The sequence below is a fragment of the Nannospalax galili genome, unplaced genomic scaffold (genome assembly GCF_000622305.1).
Source record: "Nannospalax galili isolate Female #2095 unplaced genomic scaffold, S.galili_v1.0 scaffold278, whole genome shotgun sequence".
NCBI classification, from domain to species: Eukaryota; Metazoa; Chordata; class Mammalia; order Rodentia; family Spalacidae; genus Nannospalax; species Nannospalax galili.
In genome coordinates, this window is record NW_008347536.1 from 4,938,265 (window position 1) to 4,950,689 (window position 12,425).

The window sequence follows — 12,425 nt, forward strand, 5'->3', positions numbered from 1 at the left end:
ATTTTAAAAGAGCCATTAAAATGTAATTCCTGGTTACATAATAATATGAAATAAAACAGTTAAAGTTGTGAACTTTCACTCTTTCATTAAAAGTCTAATTTTTGTTTTTATTTTCATTATGTTTTTTACTCTTTGCATATTAGCAATGAAAAGATAGTATCAATGTTTATCATCTAATATACATAACCTTGGGTTAATTTGTCAATAATACACAAGCTGCAGGTGATATAACTGAGCTCACATGACCTGATATCATATTTACTTTGGAGAAATGTCCAAGAACCAACGTACTAGAAATGCCTTTCTTCCTGACACATTAATTAATTATAAACTGTAATAAAGTATGATCTAGTAACACATTTGTCATCAGGATGGCCAAAGAGACATAATTATGTCTTTGGTAATCCTGGTAAAATAAAAGAACATTGGGCTTAAGATGAGAAGAAGGCATTAAACTAGCTCTTTGGTATTCTGCCTAAAGATAGCCTTTGGCTTCTCTAACCTTAGCTTCCTTATTTGTCAAATGGAATTTTCATCTCTACTTTAGAACTATGGTGAACAATAGATGTCTTCAGGATAAAGGGCACATCCCAGACCCATTATGGTTTGACTTCTTTCTTCTTCCATGAGCACTTGAATATAGAATTCCGATCTGTATCCAAAGCCTTAAATACCATATCCTTTCTTTAGCTTCTAGGATTTGACTTGACCTGCTCAGTTAGCTAGTTGACTACATCATAGCCCTCAATTTCATTAATTCTGCATTCTTAAGGGATATCAGCATTACTAGGAAACTCCAGGATCACATAAGTTCAGAATGGATTTCCCATCAGTACCAATGGAAACATTGATTATAATCATCTTTATTTTTCTATGAGTCTCATTAGATTCTTTGAAATAAAGGACATTTTAGTCTTGTTCACCACATATTTAGAGCCTAAAAGAATGCCCAGCACAGGACTATCTATTTCATACATTACTTCCTGGACTCTAGATTGTTGTCACTTGTGAGATGCACCATCCTTTACTACACTGAGATGAAAAGGATAATGAATGGAAGTATAACATGATATTCATTGTAAGATACATCTTCATGTCAGAGATGTTAAAATGTAAAAATATTTACCTTTAGAACAAATAAAGTAAGGCATAATGCTTAAGGGATGAATGCATTTACTTTAAGGATGAAACAAGTTAATATAAAGTGGTGAAATATAATGTGTCATCAAATTACTTTTATTTCTTTGTCAATACTAATGGTAGTTTGCAAAGGGAAGTATAATGGTTAATGGTAAAATATATCACATATTTGGTCTAGTGCTGATAGAACGCATTTGACATTATGTGTTATTTTATGTATTTGGGAAGATAAATAAAGAGTAAAAATGAAGATAAATAGTATAGAAGAGATAGATTAAAAGTTATAATAATGCTAAAGCTGTTTAGACTGAAAAATAGAAAGCTTAAAAACCCTCCCAGTCTCTGTCTGAACAGGAACGGTTAGTCCTTACTGAGTTCATTCTATAAGTACATAATCAGTAAGCACTCTGCTGTGTAGATGCATATACTGTAAGTTATATATGTATGTGTTGTATGTTATATACATATATATATATATACATATACAGGACATGAGTTTATAGCTAGATAGATGTCAACTTAATTTTCCCTATAAATAATAAATTTTAAAGTGACTTTAAATGCAATACCCGAATTTAGTTTAGACATTAGAAGATATGTCCTGATGGTAAAGTTTTGCCAATCCTCAGTGAATCAATTTCTTCCTTGTCATCTTATGGTAGATGGAAGAGTAATCGGACCTGAAAAGAGCAGTAGACAGTTTTCCTCTCTTAAGTGTGTTTCTTGGAGCCTCCTAAGCCTCTGAACACTCCTCTGTTATGAGCAACAGCATGACTCAGCGCCAGTGTCTGCCAAGCTGTGGTGACAAAGAGGGCAGGTGTTTGTCCATGCTGAGTGCAGCCCTGCATGTCTCCCCTGTCACCCAGTAGGGGAATCTAGCAGCAAAATGGGCATCTGTGACTCTTCTAAGACTCCTGAGTGCCGCCCACCCTGGCAGAACATAAGGCACAGGTATTATCAAGTCAGGAAGGGAAAGCAGAGAAAAAGAAATTATTAGAGACATCTAAGACGAAGGGCAGAGAATAGACTGGACAGCAAGAGAGCAGATCACAAATGGCCTTCCAAACTCTTATTAACTGTGCACTGCCTCCTGGGTACCTTATTCAAGTACTATGCTGTGTACTTTGCACGCATCATCTCATTTAATCCTCACTAGAGCCTCCTGAGTTAATTGTATTATGAGTCTCATTTTTTTTAACTAAAGAAACTGAAACAGAAGTTGTTAGAGGCTGGACCAGATCATAGAGGTCGTTTCCTAGGTCAGGTCTTATTAATGCTAGAGCCTATGACTGTAGCCACATCAACTGGGTTCTCTTCTTTGGATCAGGTCTCTGTTGTAATCTGAAAATGATGTCTGATTTTTCACTAAGGATACTTCAGAGACCAGAATGCTAGGTAAGAGTATAGTTCACAGAATGTGAGTTGCACAATACTTATTGTTTTGGTTTAGAAAGTCTCCCTCTACCTTGTGATATTAGATTGAGTGGTGAAGATGAAAGGAGAAGCTCTGTCATCCTGTGAGATTGCTTAGCCACAAATATCTCTGTGAACATAAATGATGATCCACTTCATATTTGTAAATGTACTTTATATATGAAGTTATTAGAGGAGCCCTCTCACTTTAAATAATGCCTTGTCATGCTCACTAATTTTGTTTGAGCTATATAGTTTTATTTACTGAAATCAATCACTGAATCTCGGATTCAGTTGGTAAAACCTTATAATTCCTGTCCGCTTTATTTAGGACACCTACCACCAAGGAGCCCCTAAGTGAATTCGGGGTGAATGATTAACTTTTGTGGATAGCAGAGCCATGGGTTACTAGGTGTTAACTGATTGTACCACTGCTGTCTATGTCCCCTTGGCTTAGTGTGTTACTCTGTCTGAATTCTTTTTTTTATTAAAATATTTGAGATTTTCATATGAGTTGATGTTATTTATATCCCCTCCCCGTCCACACCTCCTCTTATTGCCCCCCCACTCAATTTAATGTACTCTATTATGTATATAATAAGGCTTATGGAGTCTAATTTATGTCTCTAAATGTCCTTCAAGTGTGGGTCCATCCACTGGGTCCTAGTCAAACTACCAAGAGTCCCATTTTTAAAAGAGATCATCTCTACCTCTCCTAACAGCCATCTGTTGCTACAATTTCCTTAGTGGGGTTAGAGCTTCTTACCTATGTCCTCATGTCTATGCTGGGATTTTTTTTCTGAGTTCAACTTGCATGGGACTTGGGCATCTTGTCACCATTCCTGTGCATTCATATGAGTTACTGACCAGCTGTCTAGAAAACTGTTTCCTTGTGGCCATCCACCTGTTATGGTTCTTAAAATCTTCCTGCCACCTCTTCCACAATGATCCCTGAGCCTTGGAAGTCAGAAGTTTGATATAGGTGTCCTATTCAGGGATAATCACCATGCAGCCTCTTGTTCTCTGTACATTGTCCGGTTGTGGGTTTCTGTGTGAATCGCCATCTGTTGCATAAAGAAACTTCTTTGATGAGAGTTGAGAGATGGATTAATTTATGAGTTTGACAATAATTCATTGAGTCAGTTTAATATGATGTCTATATAGTAGAGAACTAGTATTAGGTTCTGCTCTATGTCCTGTAACCTGTCTAGCCTCAGGTCCTCAATCCCAGAAGCAATGTCATATATGAGCTTCATCCTTGGAAACAGACCTTAACTCCAATTAAAGAATGGTTGGTTACTCCTATACTATTTGTGCCACTATTGCACTGGTGGGCAAATCTTGACAGACCAGTTATTAATTGTAGTTCAGGTGATTCACAGCTGGGTAAAGTTGGTGATTACTTTTTCTTTACAGTAACATGCCTAGCTCCTTCCGGCACTATGAATGCTAGCCTGTAGAGATGAAGACCTGAAGTCAGCACAGTGTGAATTCTCCTTGTTTTATAGCTTTTGTATATAACAGCAATAGGATCTTACCTTCCAGTTCTTGTGCTAACCAAGAGCAAGGGCACTGCAAGCTCAAATTCTTCATCCACAAGTGATTTCATCTTCTCCTAAAATTCTTAGATTTGGATTTGGTATAAAATAAAACTTGAAGGGAGAAATTTGTTCTCATTTGTGCTTGTGCTCCTAGAACCTAGCATAAAACTTCATGTTAGGAAAAACTGAAAGAAAAGCATATCAAATGAATATATAAAAAGGCATGGTGCTTTCTTCACTCTTAGTTTAAAGAATTTAATGGAGACTACCCATTTTCAAAGAGGGAGCAAGATGAGAGACATGGAGGTTTTTGCTTTGAAGATGGAGGCGAGGAGACAATGGCAGCCTCACATTCTGTTTCTCACATTCTGTCTTTTTCACTTGAGTAAATAAAAACAGTAGCCAGCAGAAGAGCAGAATCTTTTTCAACTACCAACAACAATATGTCAAACATAACAATTTCTAGATGATTTGCCCCATACATCACAAGACACAGGCTTATGAAATGCTTTATTTCATTCTAGCTTTCTCAACCTGTAAATTCTAGTTATGAGAAGAATCCTCACACTACGAGTTACAGACTGAATTATTCTCTGCACAGTCTATTTTGAAGTGCTAGTCTCCAGTGTGACTTGAAGGTAGGGCTTTTATGAAATAACAACAGTTAAATTGGGTCATAATGGTGGACTCCCATTCTATAGGATTAGATGCCTTCTAAGAGAAGGAAGGGAGAATGTGCACTTCCTTATCCCCTTAATTGACTCTCATTTTTCCTCAATATCTCAGTGGACACACAGAAAATGCTGCAAATGAGGAAAAATAGACACTAGAACTTTTACTTTGGACTTTCTGGTCTTCATAATTGTGAAAATTCAGTTTCCTTTATTTAAGTCACTAAATCTATGAAACTTTGTTATGTAGCTCAAGAAGATGGTTATACATCTTCCCACCATGATGAGCATATTGAAGATGTCCAATGAAGAGTGGCTTCTTGGTTGTGAGTGTGGGTATCATCATTAGTGATGAGTGGTTAACTAGTTGAGTGCCGTTGCTTTGAATTCACAGTATATAAGTTATAAAACCCACACAGCCTCAATAGGATCAGTCTCTCCTGATTTTTTGAAGGAGCTTGGAAGTGTGATTTTTTTAAAAGACAGTAAGATAAGGGAAGACACAGATAGTAAGGAGAAAGAACACCTGCTTTTTTGGAGGATCAGTTTGATTTCTTACTCTCTTGTCAAACTTATAGGACAAGATAATTAATGTTGATTATTCACTCAGAAAACTGGATAAAAATTCTCAAAAGCAATCACAAAATTCTTTTTCCTTTCTATACTTACTTGTTGCTCTTACTATGTTAGTTGAGCTTCCCTTCTGTCTTAGTTTCTTTTCTGTTGCTGTGATCAAATACCATGATAAAAACAACTCAAAGGAAAAAGGGTTTATTTCAGCTCATGGTTCAAGGGTACAGTCCAGTATAGCAGGGAAGCCAGGAAGCCAGGAAAGCAGCAAAACTGAAGCAGCTTATCCACACTAAGGAAGTAAGACTCATGAATTGGTGCCAGGATCCCATCCAGACAATAGGGCCACCCACAGTGGGTAGACCTTTTGACCTCAACTAACATAATCAATATAATCTCACAGCAGCAATTCTAAAGCTTACCTCCCAATGATTTTAGACTCCAACAAGCTGACAATCAACACTAACCAACACCATCCCTGTGACAACATACCTGAGAAAATCATTCTTTCAAAGGTTTCAGCCAATGATTACTGTAGTCCATTATTTTGGGGCTTGTGGTGAGGCAGAACATCATGGTAGGAGGCATCAGAAAGAAAAAAAAAAAGCTGCTTACATCACAGTGGCCAAGAATGGGAAGGAAAGACAGGGACAGAGAGCATAACAGCAAAATATACCCTTTGAAGGCAGGTATCTGGTGATCTATTTCTTCCAACTAGTTCCCAACTTCTAGAGTTCCAATAACCTCCCCAAAGTATATTTAACTGTGAACCCACTAATACATTCATGGACTGATCCATTGCTGATATGAGAATTCAGAATGAAATCACTTCCCTAAACCACCACCAGTGAACACCTCTGCATCAGATACTAAGCTTTCAACAAATGGACCTCTGGGGGACACTTGTACCTAAACCATAATGAAATCACACTGACTCCTAAGTAGAATGACTTACTCATAAAAAAGCATAGGAGAAAGTTTCTACTATGAAGAGCCATTCAGAACTTTCACTGGGATTTTCAGGAAGATCTGACAAAATGGCTGAAGGTCAAAGTAATGGAGTTTGTTCCTTTGTTAGTGTTGCAGAGCAGTGTCATTTAACAGGAGAAATTCTGATGATTGCTTAGCAAGGAAAGAAGGAAAACTACTTTTCTGTGAGAGGGAAAATGTTGGAATCCAGGAGTTGAGCAAATGGTGCTTGAGAATGTATGAGGAGAATAGGAAAATCAGGTCTTTTTTTACTACATGTTTGAACACAGTTTTGATCTAAGACCTGCCTTTCTTAGTTTTCTGTTTGTGGTAAAGGTTGTTTGTCACTGCTATTGCCCCTTAACCATCTCCCATTTTGTGATTTTTTTTTTAACACTCAAAAGCACTATGGCAGGGGAAGACTTGAGACCCCCACTCAATTCTCACCTTCTTACATGATCTTGAGTACATTGATTATTATGCACTCATGTATTAAAATTATAGCAACCATCTTTGTATTAGAATTTTAATCTATCAAAACGTGTGTGTAAAATATCTAGTTCACTGTAGAACCTTAATATTTTCCTCCCTCCCTTCATTCTTCTTGTCTTCTTTCCCTCATTTTTCCATGCCTCTCTCCACCTTTCCCTTCTAATATCCAGTGTAGTTCCAGGAAGTAGGCAAAGCAACTTTTGGTAACTTATTAATTAATGATGCTTCTTGCTCTACTACTCCCACAGGTTTCAGAATGGACTTGCTTTTTCCATTAGCTTTTATAGAATGAAGAGGTATATAATTATATCCCCACTGCTGGCTAGAAGGAGAAAAATGAGAAGGGCCATCGTTCTTTTACCAGTAAAATTGCTAGTAAACTAACTGGGAAATTTCTGGGTGTTTAATTCCTTACAAATGATTTTTTATATCATCATTTCAAACTGCCCACCTCTAAGCCTCAGCCCTTCCCTGCCCTTAACTCTCTCAAAATATGGAACACAATTTTTTTTAAAGAAAGTAATTATCTGTATTTTATAATGTTAAATAAAGGCCTTATCACTTCTCATTTGAAGGAAAGTGACACATTCTGAATGACTCAGAAGTTCATCTCCCAGTGGATAGATGGACCACATTACTTTGCAGCTTTCTTTCAAGTCTCAGAAGAAAATAAAGTTCCATTCGGCAGTTCTATTGAATTTCAGAACTACAGTCTTTCTCTTAAAATGGTGTTCTAGTTTGGTTTCTGTTGCTGTGATAAACTCACATCACCTATAGCAACCAACTGGAGGAAAAGTTTACTTCGCTTATAGGTTACAGTCCTTCATCAAGGAAAGCCAGGGCCGGAGTCCAAGCAGGAATTTGTATGCAGGAACTGAAACAGTGACTATAGAAGAACACTGCTTACTGGTTTCCTTCCTCTGGCTTGCTCAACTGCCTTTCTTATACAGCCAGGCCTGTCTGCATAGGTGTGGTACTCCTCACAGTGTGCTGGATTCTCATACATCAATTATCAATAAGAAAATTGTTAATGCTCCAGAGACATGCCCACAGGTCAGTCTTAGGGAGGATATTCCTCAGTTGAGGTTCTCTCTTCCCAGGTATGCCAAATTGTCAATCAAGATTGGTCTTCTCAGGTGGTAACAGCAGCACTAATGAACACTTATGACATCCTTATCATGGGCTGTCACTAAGATTTTACATGTTCTGACTTAACCAGTCTTCATAATTAGCCTATGTGCCAAGTACCATCATGTCTACATTTTTACAGTGAAACACAGAAAAAGGTCTTTTTGCAGGTCCAATGATACTTGGCTACCACATTCTAAAGTCAGGTTGTGAACCCAGGCAATTTAGACCGAGATACACACTCTCAACTATGGTGTATATTAGTTTTAGTTGTCAGCTTGACATACTTGGGAGGAGGGACCCTCAACTGAGAAATTTCCTCTATTGGACTGGCCCATGGCCATATCGGTGGGGCATTTCCTGGATTGTTGAGTGATGTGGGAAGGGCAAGCCCATTGTGGGCAGTGATACCCTTTGGCAAGTCGTTCTGCATTGTATGAAAAAATAGGCTGGGCACCGGGCAGGGAAATAAGCCAGTAAGTAGTGTTCCTCTATGGTCTGTGCCCCAGGCTCCTGCCCTAATTTCCTGCTTTGAATTCCCTCAGTGATGAACTGTGACCTGGGAGACATAAGATAAAACAAACCGTTTCCTCCTTGAGTTGGTTTTGGTCAGTATTTTTATCATATAGCAATAGAAAGCTAACCAGAACAATTACTTCAATCAGAGAATAAGGAATTTGGAATTTTTTCCCCCAATATATCTGTCAGTGTTTCTGGCCAAATTTAGGGGACTCAAACTCAGATATTCCCAACTTCAGGCCATCAGCTACATAGGTCTTTACATTTATTTTCCATGCTCAGATCTCAAGGCGTGTCAAGCACCAGCTGGTAGTCTTTGACAAATGGCAGATGCTAAGTTTCTTTCATTTCACAATCACTGTTGCAGATTTTTGGATAGTGATGTTAATAATCTATGGTGATATTTTCAGTGATAAAAAATCAACCCAACTTCAGTATGACTTCAGAGGCTGGTTGTATTTTAAAAAATTAGATAAAGTTGTGCAACAAGATGGCATTTGGAAAACAATTCCACACCAGTGGCTGCATTAATTACTACTTTGGATTTTCCTGCTGTGAGCTGAATGGAGCCACCGTGGATCTATTTCTTAGAATCTTTATTACATCTGCTTTGGATGCCTAGTTTTGAAACTTTCTAAGGCAAAAATCTTCAATAATCTGTTTTCCTTTTCCATTTTCATCCAATCACTAATCCATTTTGTTGTTATAACCATTTTAATGTTTTCAGACTCAATCCATAAAGGGTAAAGGAAGTCATAGAACGTTTTTGCCTCTTGCTCTCTCAGCGTGTAACATTTTGTTAACTTCCCAAGTGTAACATTTTGAATATCATGTTTAATTCAAATGTGGCCCATTGTTTTATTAGAGTTATGTTTCCTTTTTTCTATATCTAGAGCTTCCAAAAGTTTTATGAAAATGGTACATGATTTTGTGTGTTACAGAGATAACAATTTGTATGGTACATAGACAAAAATTTCTTTTTGTATCTGTCATTTTACCAGAGAATGCTTTGAAAAAAAGCAAGGTAAAATGTAGTCACTGAGATGGTGCTTGTCAGCAATTGTGACTACACTATGCCTTTTAGAAAGCACATCTAAATACATTTCAGACTAATTTATGCTTTTGTATCCCAGTTTCTTACAGTTGACCTCTGTGAATGCCCTGAGCAATTTCAAAGTCATGTTTTATTTTTTCAGTTATTCAAGGCTGACTTCAAGAAACTAAAACTCAGTACAATGGCCTTTTATTTCAATTAATATTCAACAAATGCTCATTTTCCCCTCAATAGTGAACAGAGACTTATTTGCACATGACTATTAGTAATACCATGCTGGGATTTATAAAGGGTGCAGAAATGATCAAGCTATTTTCTATCTTGGTGCAGTAGGTTTAAATACCTAGCAATCACTGCACTGTTTTAGCCGTGTAAGAAATGTACCAGTCTTTTCCATTTATTTCTTTTGCTTTGCCCAGAACCTCTGTGGTTTCTGCTGAATCAGCCTTTTTGAGCTATGGGTTCACAAATGATTACATGCCACCTCATATATGACTAATTCGTAGAGTTCTGTTTTCCAACATTAGAATGAAATACACATGATCTGATTATATTCTTAGGTAGTCATGGGAACATCCATCCATGGTTCCTGTTTAGAAAACACAAATATCTTAAGTTGAAGAAATTGCTGTTATTTTTTAAACTTCTATTAAAATATATTGATGCAGAAAACTAGACATACTAAGCACATAATTTCTAGATTCAGACTTCCTGGGTTCATACCCCAGCAGCACCATTCGACAGCTTTGACATTGAGTGATTTACTTAAACTTTATGTGCTCTGGTTTCCAAAATGAGACTTGTCTCATAGGGTTGTTATGGGAATCAAGTGCATAAATATTTATGATAGAATGGACATGGTCTACATGTTCCTGAAGAAGTATATCATTTGACAAACCATTTAAGGAAAGAGATTTAAGAAATAAGTGTAATTATCTGCAACCTCTTAAATGACAATTAACTTTTCATCACAGACTCTGAGTTTGACTTTTAGGACTGCTTTGAGCAATCTCAGTCTTGAGCTCCTTGGCATCAGCATAAGTGGGTAAGCAGACTTCTGCCTTTCTACAATATTCCTAATTTTACTAAGCAGTGCTTTTGGATGATGACTCTGACTGAAGCAATATGTCTAACAAGAGATGCTAGGATTCCTGACTTTTTGTGTTGGATCATTAACTTGAAAATCCCCCATATAAGGATCTCTGTTTTGATATATTCCAGAGAGACCATCCTCTGAGGAGTTAGGGCAAGGTCTTGTAAGTAGCTAAATGAACTGTCTCCTTAGAGCTGTAGCTCCGTTTTGGGAAAGGAATTGACATGTATCCTCACTATTACTTGTTTAGACATTTGGGCACTTCCCTGTTTTACTGTGTTCTTAGAGACTGTCAAAAGGATGTGAGAAAATTCAAAGCTGTCAGTAGATAGATTACTTTTGCATTTCTGATTAACATTCCATATTCTTAAATGTGCATTACATCTTTTTTCTGTAATGTACCTGTTTATGCTGTTTCATCCCTGGCTAAGCAAGTAGCCTATTTTCCTGAAATAGAACTATTTTAAACATTGGACAGTAATTTCAGGTAATTTGAAGAAATAGCCTCAACATTCCAATAATTTATTTACTCGGTGGGTACCATACAGTGCCTGGCAAGAGAAGTCTGAAGGTCATAATGTCTAGTCAGAATTCAAGGAATACGTTCAGTTGTGTAAAGGGAAGACAGTAAATTAGCAATTGCAACACACCCTGACACGCAACATGTTCTGGGGTTCTATACATTTTCATTCTCAGCTGGGCAAACAGCATGTCTTTGTCAAGTAGGCCATGTCAGGCATTGAAAAGATAAAATGAGTTGGTTAGGAATTTACTTTTTAACCCATTTATTACAGTAGACAAATGCCAAGTGGGACATAGATGCAAATTAATTTATGCTGAATTATTAAATATCTTGCTGTCCTAAGAGAGTCAAAATGCTATTTCATAATCAAGTAGTTATATCCTTTTACATGTCAAAATATAGAAATAAGTATGATTAAGTAAAATTGTAGTATTGCTTAATACCACTATCGTATCATATCTTTGTAGAATTTTCATCATCCTGAATGGAAACACTGAACCCACTTAAAAATTAGACTTAATGTAAAAACACTCAGAGCTTTCCCTTTTGACCTTGGCATAAAATGTTTCCATTTAGTGATATAGCTACTCTAAGAACATTTTAAACAATGCTTGTAAGTGCTTGAGCTTCCATTATTTTTCTGATAAGATTTTACATGTGAAATAATAATGTTAAGCCATTTACTACAAGTAATACAATTTAATTTCAACTGAATACCTTTAGCTTAATAAGATTAAAAATTAAGTATTTAGTTGTATTAATTAACCATGCCATGTGATCACTGAAAGTGGATATTTCATTTGCATCAATGTTTCACAAGGTATTGTAATGTAACTAGTAAATTAATTATAATTTAAGCTTCAGCTAATTAAATTCTTCTTTTGCATTTATTAACTTGTGTGTAAAGTAAAACACCTTTGACAGTGATAATAACTGTCATGGTGGTCTAGTTGCACCAAATAAGGATAAAATTGGGAAAACAGAATGTGTATGTGTAGTTATAAAGATCAAAATTCAGTTTCCAACTATCTTCTTTTGGACTTTAGAATGACAAACCTAAACGAGTATTAAATATTCATTGAGAAAACTTCGTGGTCAATTCTACACCTTCATTCTATAACAATATTTTGTGTGTGGGGTGTGGGGGGAGGTGATGTGATGTGTGGCATGTGTGTGAGCCTGTGTAACAGATGTGCCCTGGCATGTATGTGGAGGTTAGAAGACTATACTCAGGACTCAGCTTTTGCTTTCCACCCTCTTGAGGCAGCTTCTCTTTTGTTTATTTTGCTGTATTGCATACTTTGCAGCATCT

At 36.7% G+C, this 12,425-nt stretch overlaps 1 protein-coding gene across 10 annotated transcripts in view; it reads left to right on the forward strand.

Moving 5' to 3' along the window:
• The window catches only part of Dlg2 (discs large MAGUK scaffold protein 2), a 2,328,307-nt gene that overhangs the window by 1,277,986 nt on the left and 1,037,896 nt on the right, over positions 1–12,425 (forward strand). The window lies entirely within an intron of this gene.